The sequence below is a fragment of the Lolium rigidum genome, chromosome 2 (assembly GCF_022539505.1).
Source record: "Lolium rigidum isolate FL_2022 chromosome 2, APGP_CSIRO_Lrig_0.1, whole genome shotgun sequence".
NCBI classification, from domain to species: Eukaryota; Viridiplantae; Streptophyta; class Magnoliopsida; order Poales; family Poaceae; genus Lolium; species Lolium rigidum.
Genome location: NC_061509.1, coordinates 95,590,150 through 95,613,017, shown reverse-complemented (window position 1 = coordinate 95,613,017; position 22,868 = coordinate 95,590,150).

Below are 22,868 nucleotides of genomic sequence, written 5' to 3'. Positions count from 1 at the left end.
AGTTGCTTACCGATGAATCGGGGCAAAACATGTGAAGATAATTATTAATGAAAGTTGATTAATTGGGGCTGGGAACCCCATTGCCGGCTCTTATTGCAAAATTATAGGATAAGTGGATGAAGCCACTAGTCCATTAGTGGAGGCTGCCTAACAAGACTCGGAAGATAAAACACCACATACTTCCTCATGAGCTATAAAACATTGACACAAATAAGAAGTAATAAGTTTTGAATTGTTTAAAGGTAGCACATGAAGTATTTACTTGGAATGGCAGAAAATACCATGCAGTAGGTAGATATGGTGGACACAAATGGCATAGGTTTGGGTTTGAGGTTTGGATGCACGAGAAGTATTCCCTCTCAGTACAGGTCTTTGGCTAGCAAGGCTAAATAGCAAGCATAGGAGTTGAGGGAAACAAACAAATACACATGTGATAGAAACAATCATGCATCTTACTTGTAAGCACAAACAGTTTTAACTTTTAGAATACTAAGCTAAGAACCGGTAAGAAAGATAATAACATCTTCTACATTTGTTTCCTCTATTCTTCTTAAACTCAAAGTGTTGTTGCTATTGACCATTGCTAAGTTTGCCAAAACCAAATAGATTTACTTAATGCTCCCAAAGTGGTACCAATACAAAAATCAAGATCAATCATATAGTAGAAATTGCAAACTAAAATAAGGTGTGCAATATGTAAATGATAAGACTTCTCATTAATATTCCATAACGATAACTCACACCAAGGGATACATAGACAAACTAAAGGAGAGATACTTCCACACTGCAACCCATCTTATACGATAACTTCCCTACTCATGATATGACACTACTTGATAGTAGAAAGTAAAAGGTAGTGATAATGTGATACCGCGGCACTCCCCCAAGCTTGGAACAAACCAAGGGGATGCCAATACCGATGATGAATTACTCCTTTGGCGATGGTGGTGATGAATTCCTCACAAGCTTCTCCACAAGCTCCTGAAGCTCGTCAATCTTGTACATAAGGTTGCGGATCATCTCCGAATTGTGCTCGACGCGATTAAGAAGTATGTCCGACGGCGAGTCCCAATTCTTGGAGTTATTTCCCCAACCTTCAGCTTCGGGCTTCGTCCTTCCTGCAGTGTTAGAACGATCTATATCCCAATTGCTAGGCAATGCTGCCTTGGGGGTCCTTTCAATTTGATTATTATAGATTAGATTGCGGAAGGGATGGTGAATGCCTGAAGAAGATGTCCTTGGAGCTAGGTAATGACGGGGAACTCCTCCTCCGGTCCTAATCCGTGCGCTCTTCTTGGCGTTGAACGAGTCTGACACCACTCCGATGCTTGCAATTGTGGTGCGCGGGCGCTCTTGCGGAACTTCTTCGATTTCCTCTTCATCCTCCTTTACTTCTTCCTTGACGCTCTTGTCCTCTTCTTTCCACTCACGGTCTTGATTATCTTCATCCGGAAGCTCCTTGCCCTTGTTCTTGGAGACCATGGTGCTTCTAAACTGAAAACAGATCCTGGCAGAAACAGCTCGAAACAAAACACGTCGAGAAAACGATATACGGACCTCCAGGGGTCCGGGGGATTTTATAATAAAAAATTTCAGAACAAACGGAAAGTACCAGATCGAACTAGAGTCGGAAAGGGGCGACGAGGCGGTGCCACCATAGGGCGGCGCGGCCAGGCTGGGGCCCGCGCCGGCCTGTGGTGTCACGCCCTCGTGCGTCTTTTCCACTCCGTTTCGATCTCGTAATTTTTCATATTTTCCAAAAACAGCAAAAATATTGTTCGGAAAGTAAATCGCGAACTTTTCATTACCAGTACTGTTACCTATTCAAAGTTGAGTTACGGCGGATTGTCAATTTGTCCTTTGATGAAAGCCTCCGGTGTTTCCACTTGAATAATATCAACATCAACATTATAAGAATCACCCGAGATATAATGCTTGAGTCTTTGTCCATTCACCACTTGCGTAGCATTGCCTTGGAGAGAGCTAATTTTAATTGCTCCCGAACGGTACACCTCCTCAACAACATATGGTCCTTCCCATTTAGAGAGTAATTTCCCGCAAAGAATCCGAGACGAGACCGATACAATAGGACTTTATCCCCAATATTAAACTCTCTTTTGATGATCCTTCTATCATGCCATTTTTTAACTTTTTCTTTAAAGAGTTTAGCATTTTCATAAGCTTCACTTCTCCATTCATCTAGAGAACTTAATTGTAGCAACCTCTTATTTCCGGCAAGTTTAGGATCTTTATTTAATTCTCTAACGGCCCGATAAGCTTTGTGTTCTAGTTCTAAAGGTAAATGACAAGCTTTTCCGTAAACCATTTTATAAGGTGACATTCCCATGGGGTTTTTATAAGCAGTTCTATAAGCCCATAGTGCGTCTTTCAATTTACTAGCCCAATTCTTTCTAGATTTATTAACGGTCTTCCGCAAGATAGATTTAATTTCTCTATTTGATAATTCTACTTGACCACTACTTTGAGGGTGATAAGCGGAAGCAATTCTATGATTAATACCATACCTAGCAAGAGTTTTTCTAAAACCTCCATGAATAAAATGAGAACCTCCATCCGTCATAATATATCTAGGTACTCCAAATCTAGGAAAAATAATATCTAAAAGCATTTTTAAAGAGGTCTCACCATCGGCACTTTTTGTAGGTATGGCTTCCACCCATTTAGTAACATAATCAACAACAACAAGTATATGAGTGTTACCTTTTGAAGAGGGAAAAGGTCCCATGAAGTCAAATCCCCAACAATCAAACGGTTCAATAACAAGAGTATAATTCATAGGCATTTCATTGCGTCCGGAGATATTACCAACCCTTTGACATTCATCACAAGATAAAATAAACTTCCTTGCATCTTTGAAGAGAGTTGGCCAATAAAAACCTGATTGTAGAACCTTTTGCGCGGTTCTATCTCCGGCGTGATGTCCTCCATAAGCACTACCATGACATTTACTCAATATCTCTTGTTGTTCATATTCGGGAACACACCTTCGCAGAATACCATCCACTCCTTCTTTATATAAGTGTGGGTCATCCCGAAATAATGCCTCAAGTCATAAAAGAATTTCCTCCTCTGCGTGATACGTCTCCGACGTATCGATAATTTCTTATGTTCCATGCCATATTATTGATGATACCTACATGTTTTATGCACACTTTATGTCATATTCGTGCATTTTCCGGAACTAACCTATTAACAAGATGCCGAAGTGCCGGTTCTGTTTTACGCTGTTTTTGGTTTCGAAATCCTAGTAACGAAATATTCTCGGAATCGGACGAAATCAAGACCCAAGTTCCTATTTTTCCCGGAACCATCCAGAACACCCGAGAGCCGCCGGAGGGAGCCACGGGGGCCCCACACCCACACCCCGGCGCGGCCGGAGGGGGCCGCGCCGCCCTATGGTGTGGGCCCCCCGTGCCCCCTCCGAGGCTGCCCTTCCGCCTATTTAAAGCCTCCGGTCGCGAAAACCCTGAGGCGGAGAACCACGATACGGAAAACCTTCCAGAGCCGCCGCCATCGCGAAGCCAAGATCTGGGGGACAGGAGTCTCTGTTCCGGCACCCTGCCGGAGCGGGGAAGTGCCCCCGGAAGGCTTCTCCATCGACACCGCTGCCATCTCCACCGCCATCTTCATCACCGCTGCTGCTCCCATGAGGAGGGAGTAGTTCTCCATCGAGGCTCGGGGCTGTACCGGTAGCTATGTGGTTCATCTCTCTCCTATGTACTTCAATACAATAATCTCATGAGCTGCCTTACATGATTGAGATTCATATGATGATGCTTGTAATCTAGATGTCATTATGCTAGTCAAGTGAATTTTACTTATGTGATCTCCGGAGACTCCTTGTCCCACGTGTGTAAAGGTGACAGGTGTGTGCACCGTGTGGGTCTCTTAGGCTATATTTCACAGAATACTTATTCACTGTTATGAATGGCATAGTGAAGTGCTTATTTATATCTCTTTATGATTGCAATGTATTTGTATCACAATTTATCTATGTGCTACTCTAGCAATGTTATTAAAGTAGTTTTATTCCTCCTACACGGTGTAATGGTGACGAGTGTGTGCATCCGTGTTAGTACTTGGCGTATGCTATGATTATGATCTCTTGTAGATTATGAAGTTAACTATTGCTATGATGGTATTAATGTGATCTATTCCTCCTACATAGCATGAAGGTGACGAGTGTGCATGCTATGTTAGTACTTGGTTTAGTCGAATTGATCTTTCATGCACTCTAAGGTTATTTAAATATGAACATTGAATTGTGGAGCTTGTTAACTCCGGCATTGAGGATTCGTGTAATCCTACGCAATGTGTTCATCATCCAACAAGAGTGTAGAGTATGCATTTATCTATTCTGTTATGTGATCAATGTTGAGAGTGTCCACTAGTGAAAGTCTAATCCCTAGGCCTTGTTCCTAAATATCGCTATCGCTTGCTTGTTTACTTGTTTTACTCTGCGTTACTACTGCTGCGTTACTACTTGCTCGTTTACTGTCCTGGGCAAAGCACTTTTCTGGTGCCGTTGCTACTACTTATTCATACCACCTGTATTTCACTATCTCTTCGCCGAACTAGTACACATATTAGGTGTGTTGGGGACACAAGAGACTTCTTGCTTTGTGGTTGCAGGGTTGCATGAGAGGGATATCTTTGACCTCTTCCTCCCTGAGATCGATAAACCTTGGGTGATCCACTTAAGGGAAACTTGCTTGTTGTTCTACAAACCTCTCGCTCTTGGAGGCCCAACACTGTCTACAAGAATAGAAGCTCCCGTAGACATCAAGCACTTTTCTGGCGCCGTTGCCGGGGAGGAAAGGTAAAAGGCTCTCATACTCCGGTCTCAGGTAAAGTACTTTTCTGTTACCGTTGTGTGTGTGCTCGAAGCTATTTCCTTTAGATCCTGCAATTGCATCTTTTTGTTTCTTGTTTACACTAGTTTGGCATAATGGACAACAATGAGCTTCTTATTCTATTTCCTGATTTAAGAACATGGATGGTTTGATGCGAAAATTAAAAAACCTATGAAATCTTATTTGCATGCTGGTAGTAATATTAGTATGAACGCTTTGAACACCATTGTTGATAATAATATAGAAAGTTCTAAGCTTGGGGAAGCTGGTTTTCATGATCTTTTTAGTTCCCCAAGCATTGAGGAGAAAATTTTCTTTGATGATACTTTGCCTCCTATTTATGATGATTATAATAGTGGTCTTTTGGTCCAACCTACTATGGAGAGTAAATTTTGTTGTGATTATACTATGCCTCTTACATTTGATGAGAATAATAATGATAGCTACTTTGTTGAATTTGCTCCCACTACAACTAATAAAATTGATTATGCCTATGTGGAGAGTAATAATTTTATGAATGAGACTCATGATAAGAATGCTTTATGTGATAGTTATATTGTTTAGTTTTCTCATGTTGCTACTGAAAGTTATTATGAGAGAGGAAAATATGGTTGTAGAAATTTTCATGTTACTAAAACACCTCTCTATGTGCTGAAATTTTTGAAGCTACACTTGTTTTATCTTCCTATGCTTGTTACTTTGCTCTTCATGAACTTGTTTACTTACAAGATTCCTATGCATAGGAAGCATGTTAGACTTAAATATGTTTTGAATTTGCCTCTTGATGCTCTCTTTTGCTTCACATACTATCTTTTGCGAGTGCATCATTAAAACTGCTGAGCCCATCTTAATGGCTATAAAGAAAGAACTTCTTGGGAGATAACCCATGTGTTATTTTGCTACAGTACTTTATTTTATATTTGAGTCTTGGAAGTTGTTTACTACTGTAGCAACCTCTCCTTATCTTAGTTTTGTGTTTTGTTGTGCCAAGTAAAGTCTTTGATAGTAAAGTAAGTACTAGATATGGATTACTGCGCAGTTCCAGATTTCTTTGCTGGCACGAATCTGGGTCTACCTCCCTGTAGGTAGCTCAGAAAATTAAGCCAATTTACGTGCATGATCCTCAGATATGTACGCAACTTTCATTCAATTTGAGAATTTTCATTTGAGCAAGTATGGTGGCCTAATAAAATCCATCTTTACGGACTGTTCTGTTTTGACAGATTCTGCTTTTTATTTCGCATTGCCTCTTTTGCTATGTTGGATGAATTTCTTTGATCCATTAATATCCAGTAGCTTTATACAATGTCCAGAAGTGTTAAGAATGATTGTGTCACCTCTGAACATGTGAATTTTTATTATGCACTAACCCTCTAATGAGTTGTTTCGAGTTTGGTGTGGAGGAAGTTTTCAAGGATCAAGAGAGGAGTATGATGCAATATGATCAAGGAGAGTGAAAGCTCTAAGCTTGGGGATGCCCCGGTGGTTCACCCCTGCATATTCTAAGAAGACTCAAGCGTCTAAGCTCGGGGATGCCCAAGGCATCCCCTTCTTCATCGACAACATTATCAGGTTCTTCCCCTGAAACTATATTTTTATTCCGTCACATCTTATGCACTTTGCTTGGAGCGTCTGTTTGTTTTTGTTTTTGTTTTGTTTGAATAAAATGGATCCTAGCATTCACTTTATGGGAGAGAGACACGCTCCGCTGGTAGCATATGGACAAATATGTCCTTAGGCTCTACTCATAGTATTCATGGCGAAGTTTCTTCTTCGTTAAATTGTTATATGGTTGGAATTGGAAAATGCTACATGTAGTAATTCTAAAATGTCTTGGATAATTTGATACTTGGCAATTATTGTGCTCATGTTTAAGCTCTTGCACCATATACTTTGCACCCATTAATGAAGAAACACTTAGAGCTTGCTAATTTGGTTTGCATATTTGGTTTCTCTAGAGTCTAGATAATATCTAGTATTGAGTTTTGAACAACAAGGAAGACGGTGTAGAATCTTATAATGTTTACAATATGTCTTTTATGTGAGTTTTGCTGTACTGGTTCATCCTTGTGTTTGTTTCAAATAACCTTGCTAGCCTAAACCTTGTATCGAGAGGGAATACTTCTCATGCATCCAAAATACTTGAGCCAACCACTATGCCATTTGTGTCCACCATACCTACCTACTACATGGTATTTTTCCGCCATTCCAAAGTAAATTGCTTGAGTGCTACCTTTAAAATTCCATCATTCACCTTTGCAATATATAGCTCATGGGACAAATAGCTTAAAAACTATTGTGGTATTGAATATGTACTTATGCACTTTATCTCTTATTAAGTTGCTTGTTGTGCGATAACCATGCTTCGGGGACGCCATCAACTATCCTTTGTTGAATATCATGTGAGTTGCTATGCATGTCCGTCTTGTCCGAAGTAAGAGAGATCTACCACCTTAATGGTTGGAGCATGCATATTGTTAGAGAAGAACATTGGGCCGCTAACTAAAGCCATGAATCATGGTGGAAGTTTCAGTTTTGGACATATATCCTCAATCTCATATGAGAATAATAATTGTTGCCACATGCTTATGCATTAAAGAGGAGTCCATTATCTGTTGTCCATGTTGTCCCGGTATGGATGTCTAAGTTGAGAATAATCAAAAGCGAGAAATCCAAAATGCGAGCTTTCTCCTTAGACCTTTGTACAGGCGGCATGGAGGTACCCCATTGTGACACTTGGTTAAAACATGTGCATTGCAAAGATCCGGTAGTCCAAGAAAATTAGGACAAGGTGCGGGCACTATTAGTATACTATGCATGAGGCTTGCAACTTGTAAGATATAATTTACATAACTCATATGCTTTATTACTACCGTTGACAAAATTGTTTCATGTTTTCAAAATAAAAGCTCTAGCACAAATATAGCAATCGATGCTTTCCTCTTTGAAGGACCATTCTCTTTACTTTTATGTTGAGTCAGTTCACCTATCTCTCTCCACCTCAAGAAGCAAACACTTGTGTGAACTGTGCATTGATTCCTACATACTTGCATATTGTACTTGTTATATTACTCTATGTTGACAATTATCCATGAGATATACATGTTACAAGTTGAAAGCAACCGCTGAAACTTAATCTTCCTTTGTGTTGCTTCAATACCTTTACTTTGATTTATTGCTTTATGAGTTAACTCTTATGCAAGACTTATTGATGCTTGTCTTGAAGTACTATTCATGAAAAGTCTTTGCTTTATGATTCACTTGTTTACTCATGTCATTACCATTGTTTTGATCTCTGCATCCACTACATATGTTTACAAATAGTATGATCAAGGTTATGATGGCATGTCACTTCAGAAATTATCTTTGTTATCGTTTTACCTGCTCGGGACGAGCAGAACTAAGCTTAGGGATGCTTGATACGTCTCCGACGTATCGATAATTTCTTATGTTCCATGCCATATTATTGATGATACCTACATGTTTTATGCACACTTTATGTCATATTCGTGCATTTTCCGGAACTAACCTATTAACAAGATGCCGAAGTGCCGGTTCTGTTTTCTCGCTGTTTTTGGTTTCGGAAATCCTAGTAACGAAATATTCTCGGAATCGGACGAAATCAAGACCCAAGTTCCTATTTTTCCCGGAACCATCCGGAACACCCGAGAGCCGCCGGAGGGAAGCCCCGGGGCCCCACACCACACCCCGGCGCGGCCGGAGGGGGCCGCGCCGCCCTATGGTGTGGGCCCCCGAGCCCCTCCGAGGCTGCCCTTCCGCCTATTTAAAGCCTCCGTCGCGAAAACCCCGATGCGGAGAACCACGATACGAAAACCTTCCGGAGCCGCCGCCATCGCGAAGCCAAGATCCGGGGACAGGAATCTCTATTCCGGCACCTGCCGGAGCGGGGAAGTGCCCCCGGAAGGCTTCTCCATCGACACCGCTGCCATCTCCACCGCCATCTTCATCACCGCTGCTGCTCCCATGAGGAGGGAGTAGTTCTCCATCGAGGCTCGGGGCTGTACCGGTAGCTATGTGGTTCATCTCTCTCCTATGTACTTCAATACAATAATCTCATGAGCTGCCTTACATGATTGAGATTCATATGATGATGCTTGTAATCTAGATGTCATTATGCTAGTCAAGTGAATTTTACTTATGTGATCTCCAGGAGACTCCTTGTCCCACGTGTGTAAAGGTGACGAGTGTGTGCACCGTGTGGGTCTCTTAGGCTATATTTCACGGAATACTTATTCACCGTTATGAATGGCATAGTGAAGTGCTTATTTATATCTCTTTATGATTGCAATGTATTTGTATCACAATTTATCTATGTGCTACTCTAGCAATGTTATTAAAGTAGTTTTATTCCTCCTACACGTGTGTAATGGTGACAGTGTGTGCATCCGTGTTAGTACTTGGCGTATGCTATGATTATGATCTCTTGTAGATTATGAAGTTAACTATTGCTATGATGGTATTAATGTGATCTATTCCTCCTACATAGCATGAAGGTGACGAGTGTGCATGCTATGTTAGTACTTGGTTTAGTCGAATTGATCTTTCATGCACTCTAAGGTTATTTAAATATGAACATTGAATTGTGGAGCTTGTTAACTCCGGCATTGAGGATTCGTGTAATCCTACGCAATGTGTTCATCATCCAACAAGAGTGTAGAGTATGCATTTATCTATTCTGTTATGTGATCAATGTTGAGAGTGTCCACTAGTGAAAGTCTAATCCCTAGGCCTTGTTCCTAAATATCGCTATCGCTGCTTGTTTACTCGTTTTACTCGCGTTACTACTGCTTGCGTTACTACTACTGCGTTACTACTGCATGTTTCATCGTCCCGGGCAAAGCACTTTTCTCGGTGTCGTTGCTACTACTTATTCATACCACCTGTATTTCACTATCTCTTCGTCGAACTAGTACACCTATTAGGTGTGTTGGGGACACAAGAGACTTCTTGCTTTGTGGTTGCAGGGTTGCATGAGAGGGATATCTTTGACCTCTTCCTCCCTGAGATCGATAAACCTTGGGTGATACACTTAAGGGAAACTTGCTGTTGTTCTACAAACCTCTGCTCTTGGAGGCCCAACACTGTCTACAAGAATAGAAGCTCCCGTAGACATCACTCTGCTGAGCTGAAAAGGTTGGAGGCAAGTACTTGGAAACAATAAAGTTAGCATAATCAGCATACCAAGGACTGTCTCGCGAGCTCACCTTTATTACACCCAATTGTTCATTTGGAAAACTATCATTAACGAGAACAGGATCATAAGCAATATTTTCCAATCTAGACAAATTATCGACAACAGGATTATCGGCACCTTTCCTATCTACAATATGTAAATCAAATTCTTGCAAAAGAAGTACCCATCTAATAAGCCGCGGCTTAGCATCTTTCTTTGTCATAAGGTATCTAATTGCAGCATGATCAGTATGAATTGTAACTTTTGAATCAACAATATAAGATCTAAATTTATCACAAGCAAAGACTACGGCTAACAATTCTTTTTCAGTAGTAGCATAATTTCTTTGAGCAGCATCAAGAGTTTTGCTAGCATAATGAATAACATTTAATTTCTTATCTACTCGCTGTCCAAGAACAGTGCCTACAGCAAAATCACTAGCATCACACATAATTTCAAATGGTAAATTCCAATCAGGAGGTTCAACTATAGGAGCAGTTGTTAAGGCTTTCTTTAGAGTTTCAAAAGCTTCCTTACAATCATCATCAAAAACAAAAGGTACATCTTTTTGAAGAAGATTAGTAAGAGGCTTTGAAATCTTGGAGAAATCTTTAATAAATCTCCTATAAAACCCAAGCATGACCAAGAACACTACGAATACCTTTAACATCCCTTGGATAGGGCATCTTCTCAATAGCTTCAACTTTAGCTCTATCAACTTCAATACCTCTCTCGGAAATTTTATGTCCCAATACAATTCCTTCATTAACCATAAAGTGGCATTTCTCCCAATTAAGAACAAGGTTAGTTTCTTCACATCTCTGCAAAACTTTATCAAGGTTTCGCAAGCAACTATCAAAAGAATTCCCATAGACGAAAAAATCATCCATGAATACTTCCACAATACTCTCACAAAAGCCATGAAAAATAGCAGACATGCATCTTTGAAAAGTAGCAGGAGCATTACATAAACCAAAAGGCATACGCCTATAAGCATAAGTTCCATAGGGACAAGTAAAGGTGGTTTTCTCTTGATCTTTAGCTTTAACAGCGATTTGTGAAAACCCAGAATAACCATCAAGAAAGCAAAAATGAGTATTTTTAGATAACCTTTCTAGCATTTGATCAATAAATGGTAAAGGGTAATGATCTTTCTTAGTAACTTTATTAACTTTTCGATAATCAATGCACATTCTATACCCTACAACTACTCTTTGAGGTATGAGCTCATCATTATCATTAGGCACAACAGTTATTCCTCCTTTCTTAGGAACGCAATGCACAGGACTAACCCATCTACTATCGGCAATAGGATATATAATACCAGCTTCAAGAAGTCGTAATCCCTCATTTCTTACCACATCCTTCATCTTGGGAATTAGACGACGCTGAGGTTCAACAACAAGCTTCGCATCATCTTCCATATTAATGGCGTGTTGGCAAATAGAGGGAGAAATCCCCTTCAAGTCATCAAGAGTATAGCCAATAGCACCTCGGTGTTTCTTCAATATTTGCAATAATCTTTCTTCTTCAAACTCTGTAAGCTTAGAACTAATAATAACAGGATATATTTTCTTATCATCAATATGAGCATATTTAAGATTATCAGGCAAAGGCTTTAAATCAAAAACGGGATCTTCCTTTGGTGGCGGTGTTGTACCCAAGTCTTCCACCGGTAAATCATGCTTAAGAATAGGTTGGCGAAGAAAAATCTCCTCAAGCTCATCTCTTTCTTTCCTAAAAACTTCACTCTCGCTATCCTCCAAATGTTGCTGCAAAGGATTATTAGGAACAAGAACAATAGATGCACACTGCTCCATTTTAAAATCATTACTAGGCAAATCAGCTTTATAAGGAGTTTTGGTAAATTTAGAGAAGTTAAACTCATAAGATTCACCAGCAAATTTAGTCAAAATTTTCTCTTTCTTGCAATCTATAATAGCTCCACAAGTATTTAGAAAAGGTCTACCAAAAATGATAGGACAATAATCACTAGCAGCAGAACCAAGTACCAAAAAGTCAGCAGGATATTTAATCTTACCACATAGAACTTCCACATCTCGAATAATACCAATTGGAGAAATAGTTTCTCTATTAGCCAGCTGAATAACCACATCAATATCTTCAAGTTCACAAGAATCAATTTCGTGCATAATCTCCGTGTAAAGCTCATAAGGTATAGCACTAACACTTGCACCAATATCACATAAACCATAATAGCAATGCTCACCAATTCTAACAGATATCATAGGAACACTAGCTTGTTTGGGTTTATTTGGATGTGAAACAATATTAGAAGCATCTTCACAGAAAATAATATGACCATCCTCTACATTTTCAGTCACAAGATCTTTAACTATTGCAACAGCAGGTTCAACTTTTATTTGTTCTTCAGGTTCTATAGGTTTCTTTTCACTTTTACGAACCGCACTATTTATAACAGAGTACTCTTTCATTTTAGCAGGAAAAGGAGTTTTTTCAATATAAGCTTCAGGAATAACACGATCAGCAGTTTCAACTACAACACACTTATTAATAGATGAATCAATTTTATCTTTATACGGTTCATGATACTTATCAAAATTCTTCTTAGGCAATTCATAATGAGAGGCAAAAGCTTTATAAAGGTTTGCAGCAACTTGAGAATCAAGACCATATGTAGCACTCATATTACGAAATGTATAAGTATCCATAAAAGCTTCAATGCATTTATAATCATAAATTATACCTGATTCTCTATCCTTGTCGTTCTCCCAACCTTCAGTATTTTCTTGGATCCGATCAAGAAGGTCCCTTTTAAACTCTTCTTTGTTGCGTGTAAATGATCCAGAACAAGAAGTATCCAAGCAAGGTCTTGTCTTGAAAAGAAAGTCTTGCATAGAAATTATCAATAATAACATTACCAGGAAGCTCATGAATGGGGCATTTGAGCATTAAAGACTTCAATCTCCCCCAAGCTTGGGCAATACTCTCTCCATCATGAGGCCAGAAATTATATATGCGGTTCCGATCTTTGTGAATTTCACTTGGAGGATAAAATTTGGAATAAAATAAAGGCACAATGTCCTCCCAATCAAGAGAATCACCATTCTTCAAGCAATTTATACCAATGCGCCGCTTTACCAGACAGCGATATAGAGAATAGTTTCTTTCTAACTTCATTCATAGCAATACCCGCACATTTGAATAACCCGCATAATTCATGCAAAAACAGTAAATGATCACCAGGATGGACAGTTCCATCCCCTTCATAGCGGTTATCCATAACATGTTCAATAATTTTCGTAGGTATTTTATATGGTATTACTTCCTCACCTGGCGCCTCATCCACTACCGTTGCAGTAGTAGTAGATTTCCCAAATAGAAAGTGAAGAGAAGATCTCTCCATAATGACTTATAGCAGCGAGCAGTAAATAAAATCAGCAAAAACAAGTAAAGGTTTTCCTTACCAATTCCGCTTACCAATAGCGCTTCACTCCCCGGCAACGGCGCCGTGAAAATAGTCTTGATGACCCACAAGTATAGGGGGTGTATCGTAGTATCTTCGATAAGTAAGAATGTCGATCCCAACGAGGATCAGAAGGTGTTGACAGGTGGTTTTGATGAAGGATTCACCGTAAATGCTCACAGACAAGTATTCAGGGGGTTTTGATGTAACAGATGAATAAAGTACAAGTAAGTAAAATGCGAGAGAAATAATTGCAGCGAGTGGCCCAATCCTTTTTAGCACAAAGGACAAGCCGGTTTGTTTACTTATAATGACCAAACGTTCTCGAGGACACACGGGATTTTAGTCTAGTGTTTTCGCTACATACGACTGATTAATCTTCATTGTTTTGATAAGTGTTGTGTGGGTGAACCTATGCTAATGTACCGCCCTTCCTAGGACTAATACATACTTGTGATTATACCCCTTGCAAGCATCCGCAACTACAAGAAAGTAATTAAGATAAATCTAACCACAGACCTTAAACTCGAGATCCTCGCGATCCCTCCTGCATCGATATACCAACGGGGGTTTAGGTTTCTGTCACTCCGGCAACCCCGCAATTGGCAAACGAGTACAAGATGCATTCCCCTAGGCCCATAAATGGTGAAGTGTCGTGTAGTCGACGTTCACACGACACCATTAGAAGAATAACACCACAACTTAAATATCATAACATTGAATATTACTCAACCATAGTTCACTACTAACATTTAGACTTCACCCATGTCCTCAAGAACTAAACGAACTACTCACGAGACATCATATGGAACATGATCAGAGGTGATATGATGATGAATAACAATCTGAACATAAACCTTGGTTCAATGGTTTCACTCAATAGCATCAATAACAAGTAGAAATCAGTATCGGGAGAGTTTCCCTATCAAACAATCAAGATCAAACCCAAACTGCTACAGCGGTGACGATGTCCAGCGGTGGAGATGGCGGTGATGATGGTGGAGATGATGATGATGGTGATGGAGATGATGTCCAGCTCGATGGCGGTGACGATGGCGTCGATTTCCCCCTCCGGGAGGGAATTTCCCCGGCGGATTCCTCGCCCGCCGGAGAGCTCTTTTCTCTCCGGTGTTCTCCGCCCCGCGAGGCGGCTGTAACCCTTCGTGAGGATTCCTCTCGTGGCTTAGGTCTTCGGGACGAAGGGTTTCGCGAAGAAAAGGAGGCGAAAGAGGCCGAGGGGGCCCCACACCACATGGTGGCGCGGCCGTGCCATGGGCCGCGCCACCCTATGGTGTGGGCCCACCTTGGGTCCAGCTGGCTCCCCCTTCTGGCTTCCTTCGTCATCTGGAAAAATAGGATTTTTGGTAAAACTTCCTTCCACAGTTGATCTTCCGAAATATTGCATCCTGACGGTGCTTTTTCCAGGAGAATCCTGGCTCCGGTGCTCAATCTCCAAATAATCATGAAACATGCAAAATAGATGAAATAACATAAGTATTGTGTCCCAATATGAAATATATCAATGAATAACAACAAATTATGATATAAAATAGTGATGCAAATTGGACGTATCACGTACCTTCTTGCAAAGGAAGGGAACACAGGAATACATCCTCGTCTCCGCGTGCCTCGGTTATTTCTATACCCGAGCTTACTTTCTTGTGATAGCCATCGTGCTTGAAGTACATATATCTTGCTATCACTTGTGCTACATATATCTTGTGCCTATCGTGCTTAGCTATAGTTGTTGTAGTTGCACTTAGGTGAGCCTAGCTTATTTAGGATTTGTGCTTGTAAAATAAATGTTAGTTTAATTCCGCATTCTTACAAGGCAAATCCGTAAGAGTTTTTAAAACGCCTATTCACCCCCCTCTAGGCGACATATCGTCCTTTCACATTGACCGTAGTTTGGCCTCCTGAGACCAGCTGCATCAAATGGTGGTCTATGGTAGCTGAGAACCCTTTCTGAAGTAGGAATTCCCTCGAGGAGTCCTAGTTGAATGGTCATATGACACTTAGAAGTCTTATTTAAGAAGGAAAACCCCTAAAGTTTTTTCTTCTCGGTTCATGGGCTATCTCATGGAGAGAATGAACCCCTTCGTGGAGAGCCCGAGCCTTGATGAAAGCATATTGACTACGGTCAATAGTCATATGCGCTAGAGTGAGCCAGAAAGTGTAAGCTTTCACAATGAATTTAAAGATCATGTTGATTAGCACAATACGGCTAAATTGCTTGATTGAGTCTGCTCATTTCACTTTTAGAGTAAGGATTTCAAAATTCAAACGAGATATACTAACCCTCGATAAAGAGAAATCATTTAGAATTTGTAGAATATGATCCATAAGAATTCCCTGGAACTTCTTAAAGGAGACCGGAAGCCCATCCAGCCCGAAGCCGAATCAACCTCATGCCATTCAGGACTTCGCCTATTTCATCCGCCATGAAAGTATGTTCCATCTCCACATTCTCCTCCTAGTAGATTAGTTTGTTTGCAGGCCATATGTTATGTTGTAATAAAAATCCTTGGCTTCACCAGCCAATTCAATTAGCTGACTATAGAATGTTCGAACATGCTAAATGATGTCTTTATGATGCAATATTTATTTGTGTTCCATGATCAGTCTAGGGATGCAACATTTCCTTCTTTTCCATTCGCTATGGCATGGAAGTTAGCCATGCATGGAACACCTTTTAGGAGACATTCAGTGCGACTCCTTTGTCGTCAATACTCCTCCATTTTATCAAGAAGAACAATTATGTTCTCGAGATTTTATATGAGGGGCCATTGAAATCTGCCTCTCTATCCAGATCAGCCACCTGGGCCAGGATGTTTTGAAGTCTCGCTTCTCTTTCTGTCGCCTCACCTCTTCTCCCCTAATAGGAAACCTTAAATAAGGATTAACCAAGCATTTTCGTATCCAAAGACAAGTAGGGTAGCAGATTGGGATGCCTTCGAAGCCCATTGGGTAGGTATAGCTCCAACCTTGTCCTGCTGCAACCTTAAGCCAACAGAGGTATGCAACCCAAAGGCATCCGCATGACTCCCCTAGCCCAACGTCGTACCCTCATCCAAGAGTGAGAGTTAGCCTAGATTTGACCCATGGTTCTTGTAACACCCCAACTTTTGCAACCTTGTTAAGTGTCCAGAGTGTAAAAATCAGGGGGAACAAAAACTTTTTCTAAAGACTAATTAAGATGAATTTCCTTGATCTGCTTGCAGATGAATTGCCTTGATGTGCTTGTTAATATGAATTGCTTTGGGCTGCTTGTAGATGAATTGCCTTAATCTGTTGGTTCAGACAAATTTGTCTTGAGTTACCTCATAGCATAACCCTTCTAGGGGTAAAACCATCTAGCGACTCATTAACTAAAACCCTTCCATTTGTGGAACCATGAATGCACCTACCTTGTGATCCTCATTGTGATGCACTTTGAGCTCACCCTATCCTTTATTCAAGTTTGAAATTCATCTACTCCCCAATTTTTTATATATCTTGAACCCTAGACACCAACCTTGGAACAACTCCAAATTTGGCTAAGTTAGAAACTATTATCAGATTCAATTTTGGAACCTCTAGCTATATTCATCCTTTGCCACCTGAGGCAAAGCATTTAGCCCTTGACCTACCTCTTCATGTGCACATCCCAACCCTACCAATGCCTTGGACCAGATCACCCATCTATCCACTTTTCCTTGATGGTTTTGAAGCCAAGTCAATAACCTATTTTTTGGCACTGTTAAAATCTTCAAACTTGGGAAGTAGCTTCTTAAGCACCCACAACTTTTATAGGTATACTCAACCCATGGATCTCATCTATGCAACTCCCTATACAAATTCCTAGTCTTGCATGTCCCATGCAAGTCCTTCAACCTATATTTTCAACTTGATCTTACACCCTATTCCATGTTGTTGCTCTAGGTCTCTTCTCCCACTCTATTCTTTGGTTTTCCTTAAATTCAAGTTTTATCTTCACAAAACCAAGAGTGGGAATAATGGATACATTATGTAGTAATCATCTACCCTTGAGAAATTACTTTCCCAAAATTATTATTCTCTCGAATCAAGTTATTTCTATTTTCTCCTCCAAATTTTCAAAGCCCTATTTTACTTCTCTATTTTGACCACAAAACTACTTCTAGTTTTATTAAACTTTTTCAAATTATTTCTTCAAATAAAACAAGGGAATGAGATAGGTATGTTTATCATCTCATTTCCACCAAGTAATGATTTCTATATCGTTATTTTATTTTATTTTCCTTTCTTTTTAACAAAATGCATGTTTATGGTACTTGTACCATTTCTTGCTTATTTTTAAAATTTGAGAAAAATCTACCTTGCTTAGTAAAGCAAGTAGAGTATCTTGAAACCCTTGTACCACCTAACACCTCTCCACCCTTTCCAAAGTCTTTTTCATATACTTTTCTCTCCGATAAGCCCTAGGCATGGAAAGTGTCCTAAATTAAATTTCTATTAGGTCCAAATTCAATGGCAATCCTTGTACACCTTATGTACCTTCTTGATCCAGTCAACCTCACCACCTCATCCAGTTATACATAATCTTCCTAGGAGTTCATTTGAGCAACTTGTTGATTAATGTCTATTTTCATCTCTTATTTCTTCAAGGCATTTTTCTAATTCAATTTTTGGTCCTAGCCTTCCTCAACAAAATCACCTTGCTTTTATAACATGATCAATTGGGAAATTCCTTCACTCATATTTGCATTGCACTTGTTGAGGAAATGGTCATGCCGACCATAGCATGAATCCTGTTTTCCCTATTCTCTCTCTCATATCTTGGCCAACCTTTATTGTAGCACGAACATGCATCCCTCCAGCAACCACTACACCACCAGGCCACCTGCTACAGTGTACCATTTGTCCTTTTCCTTTTGGAGAGATTGCATGGCTGGGGCAAGGATCTTGGAAGAGAATCTGGTGCAACCCCTCTTCTCTCCCTCTCTCGCCCCTGCTTGGCTAGTGTGGTACCACGAACAGAACCCCACCTACACCCTTGCTACCCTGTCCCTCAAGCCAACCCTAGCCCTCTCTCTTGTCACCCTACTTCCTTGAAAACCCGTGATACGTCTCCGACGTATCGATAATTTCTTATGTTCCATGCCACATTATTGATGATATCTACATGTTTTATACATACTTTATGTCATATTTATGCGTTTTCCGGAACTAACCTATTGACGAGATGCCGAAGGGCCGGTTGTCTGTTTTCTCGCTGTTTTTGGTTTCGAAATCCTAGTAAGGAAATATTCTCGGAATTGGACGAAATCAACGCCCAGAGTCTTATAATTGGACGAAGCTTCCAGAACACCTGAGAGCCGCCAGAGGGGAGCCCTAGGGGCCCCACACAACAACCTGGCGCGGCCAGAGGGGGGGCCGCGCCCCCCTAGTGTGTGGGCCCACCAGGCCCCCTCCGAGGCTGCCCTTCCGCCTACTTAAGGTCTCCGTCGCGAAAACCCTATCACGTTCGACGAAACCAGAGAAAACCTTCCGGAGCTGCCGCCATCGCGAAGCCAAGATCCGGGGGACAGAGTCTCCGTTCCGGCACGCCGCCGGACGGGGAAGTGCCCCCGAAGGCTCCTCCATCGACACCACCGCCATCTTCATCAACGCTGCTCGTCTCCCATGAGGAGGGAGTAGTTCTCCATCGAGGCTCGGGGCTGTACCGGTAGCTATGTGGTTAATCTCTCTCCTATGTACTTCAATACAATAATCTCATGAGCTGCCTTACATGATTGAGATTCATATGATGATGCTTGTAATCTAGATGTCATTATGCTAGTCAAGTGGATTTTACTTATGTGATCTCCGGAGACTCCTTGTCCCACGTGTGTAAAGGTGACAGTGTGTGCACCGTGTCGGTCCCTTAGGCTATATTTTACAGAATACTTATTCACTGTTATGAATGGCATAGTGAAGTGCTTATTTATATCTCTTTATGATTGCAATGTTAATTGTTATATGGTTGGAAACAGAAAATGCTGCATGTGGTAATTGGTAAAATGTCTTGAATAATGTGATACTTGGCAATTGTTGTGCTCATGTTTAAGCTCTTGCATCATATACTTTGCACCTATTAATGAAGAAATACATAGAGCTTGCTAAAATTTGGTTTGCATAATTGGTCTCTCTAAAGTCTAGATAATTTCTAGTATTGAGTTTGAACAACAAGGAAGACGGTGTAGAGTCTTATAATGTTTACAATATGTCTTTTATGTGAGTTTTGCTGCACCGGTTCATCCTTGTGTTTGTTTCAAATAACCTTGCTAGCCTAAACCTTGTATCGAGAGGGAATACTTCTTATGCATCCAAAATCCTTGAGCCAACCACTATGCCATTTGTGTCCACCATACCTACCTACTACATGGTATTTCTCCGCCATTCCAAAGTAAATTGCTTGAGTGCTACCTTTAAAATTTCTATTCTTTACCTTTGCAATATATAGCTCATGGGACAAATAGCTTAAAAACTATTGTGGTATTGAATATGTACTTATGCACCTTATCTCTTATTAAGTTGTTTGTTGTGCGATAACCATGTTCCCCGGGGACGCCATCAACTACTCTTTGTTGAATATCATGTGAGTTGCTATGCATGTCCGTCTTGTCCGAAGTAAGGGAGATTTACCACTCATTTAATGGTTAGAGCATGCATAATGTTAGAGAAGAACATTGGGCCGCTAACTAAAGCCATGATCCATGGTGGAAGTTTCAGTTTTGGACATATATCCTCAATCTCATATGAGAACATTAATTGTTGCTACATGCTTATGCATTAAAGAGGAGTCCATTATCTGTTGTCTATGTTGTCCCGGTATGGATGTCTAAGTTGAGAATAATCAAAAGCGAGAAATCCAATGCGAGCTTTCTCCTTAGACCTTTGTACAGGCGGCATAGAGGTATGATACGTCTCCGACGTATAGATAATTTCTTATGTTCCATGCCACATTATTGATGATTTCTACATGTTATATGCACACTTTATGTCATATTCGTGCATTTTCTGGAACTAACCTATTGACGAGATGCCGAAGGGCCAGTTCCTGTTTTCTCGCTGTTTTTGGTTCCGTAAATCCTAGTAAGGAAATATTCTCGGAATCGGACGAAATCAAGACCCAAGCATCCTATTTTTCCACGAAGCTTCCAGAACAGCCGAGAGTCGCCAGAGGGGGGCCACTGGGCCCCCAGATGATAGGCCGGCGCGGCCCAGGCCCTGGCCGCGCCGCCTTATGGTGCCACCGCCTCTTCAACCCTCTAACGCCATCTCTTCGCCTATAAGAAGCCCCCAGACCTAAAACATCTGGACGGAAAAACCACGGTACGAGAAACCTTCCAGAGCCGCCGCCATCGCGAAGCCAAGATCTGGGGGACAGGAGTGTCTGTTCCGGCACGCCGCCGGGGCGGGGAAGTGCCCCCGGAAGGCTCCTCCATCGACACCACCGCCATCTCCATCAACGCTGCTCGTCTCCCATGAGGAGGGAGTAGTTCTCCATCGAGGCTCGGGCTGTACCGGTAGCTATGTGGTTCATCTCTCTCCTATGTGCTTCAATACAATAGTCTCATGAGCTGCCTTACATGATTGAGATTCATATGATGATGCTTGTAATCTAGATGTCGTTATGCTAGTCAAGTGAATTTTACTTATGTGATCTCCGGAGACTCCTTGTCCCACGTGTGTAAAGGTGACAAGTGTGTGCACCGTGTGGGTCTCTTAGGCTATATTTCACAGTAATACTTATTCACCGTTATGAATGGCGTAGTGAAGTGCTTATTTATATCTCTTTATGATTGCAATGTGTTTTGTATCACAATTTATCTATGTGCTACTCTAGTGATGTTATTAAAGTAGTTCTATTCCTCCCGCACGGTGTAATGGTGACAAGTGTGTGCATCCGTGTTAGTACTTGGTGTAGGCTATGATTGTGATCTCTTGTAGATTATGAAGTTAACTATTGCTATGATGGTATTGATGTGATCTATTCCTCCTACATAGTGTGAAGGTGACGAGTGTGCATGCTGTGTTAGTACTTGGTTTAGTCGTGTTGATCTTTCATGCACTCTAAGGTTATTTAAATATGAACATTGAATTGTGGAGCTTGTTAACTCCGGCATTGAGGGTTCGTGTAATCCTACGCAATGTGTTCATCATCCAACAAGAGTGTAGAGTATGCATTTATCTATTCTGTTATGTGATCAAAGTTGAGAGTGTCCACTAGTGAAAGTCTATTCCCTAGGCCTTGTTCCTAAATATCGCTATCGCTGCTTGTTTACTCGTTTTATCGCATCTCTATCGCTACCATATTACCACCATCAACTACACGCCAGACAAGCTATTTTCTCGGCGCCGTTACTACTGCTCATATTCATTCATACCACCTGTATTTCACTATCTCTTCGCCGAACTAGTGCACCTATTAGGTGTGTTGGGGACACAAGAGACTTCTTGCTTTGTGGTTGCAGTGGTTGCATGAGAGGGATATCTTTGACCTCTTCCTCCCTGAGTTCGATAAACCTTGGGTGATCCACTTAAGGGAAACTTGCTGCTGTTCTACAAACCTCTGCTCTTGGAGGCCCAACACTGTCTACAAGAATAGAAGCTCCCGTAGACATCAAGGTACCCCTTTGTGACACTTGGTTAAAACATGTGTATTGCGATGACAATCCCGGTAATCCAAGCTAATTAGGACAAGGTGCGTGCACTATTAGTATACTATGCATGAGGCTTGCAACTTGTAAGATATAATTTACATGATACATATGCTTTATTACTACCGTTGACAAAATTGTTTCATGTTTTCAAAATAAAAGCTCTAGCACAAATATAGCAATCGATGCTTTCCTCTTTGAAGGAACATTCTTTTACCTTTTATGTTGAGTCAGTTCACCTATCTCTCTCCACCTCAAGAAGCAAACACTTGTGTGAACTGTGCATTGATTCTTACATACTTGCATATTGCACTTGTTATATTGCTTTGCATTGACAAACTATCCATGAGATATACATGTTACAAGTTGAAAGCAACCGCTGAAACTTAATCTTCCATTGTGTTGCTTCAATACCTTTACTTTGATTTATTGCTTTATGAGTTAACTCTTATGCAAGACTTATTGATGCTTGTCTTGAAAGTACTATTCATGAAAAGTCTTTGCTTTATGATTCGGTTGTTTACTCATGTCATTACCATTGTTTTGATCGCTGCATTCGTTACATATGCTTACAATAGTATGATCAAGGTTATGATGGCATGTCACTCCGGAAATTATCTTTGTTATCGTTTACACTGCCGGGACGAGCAGAAACTAAGCTTGGGGATGCTGATACGTCTCCGACGTAT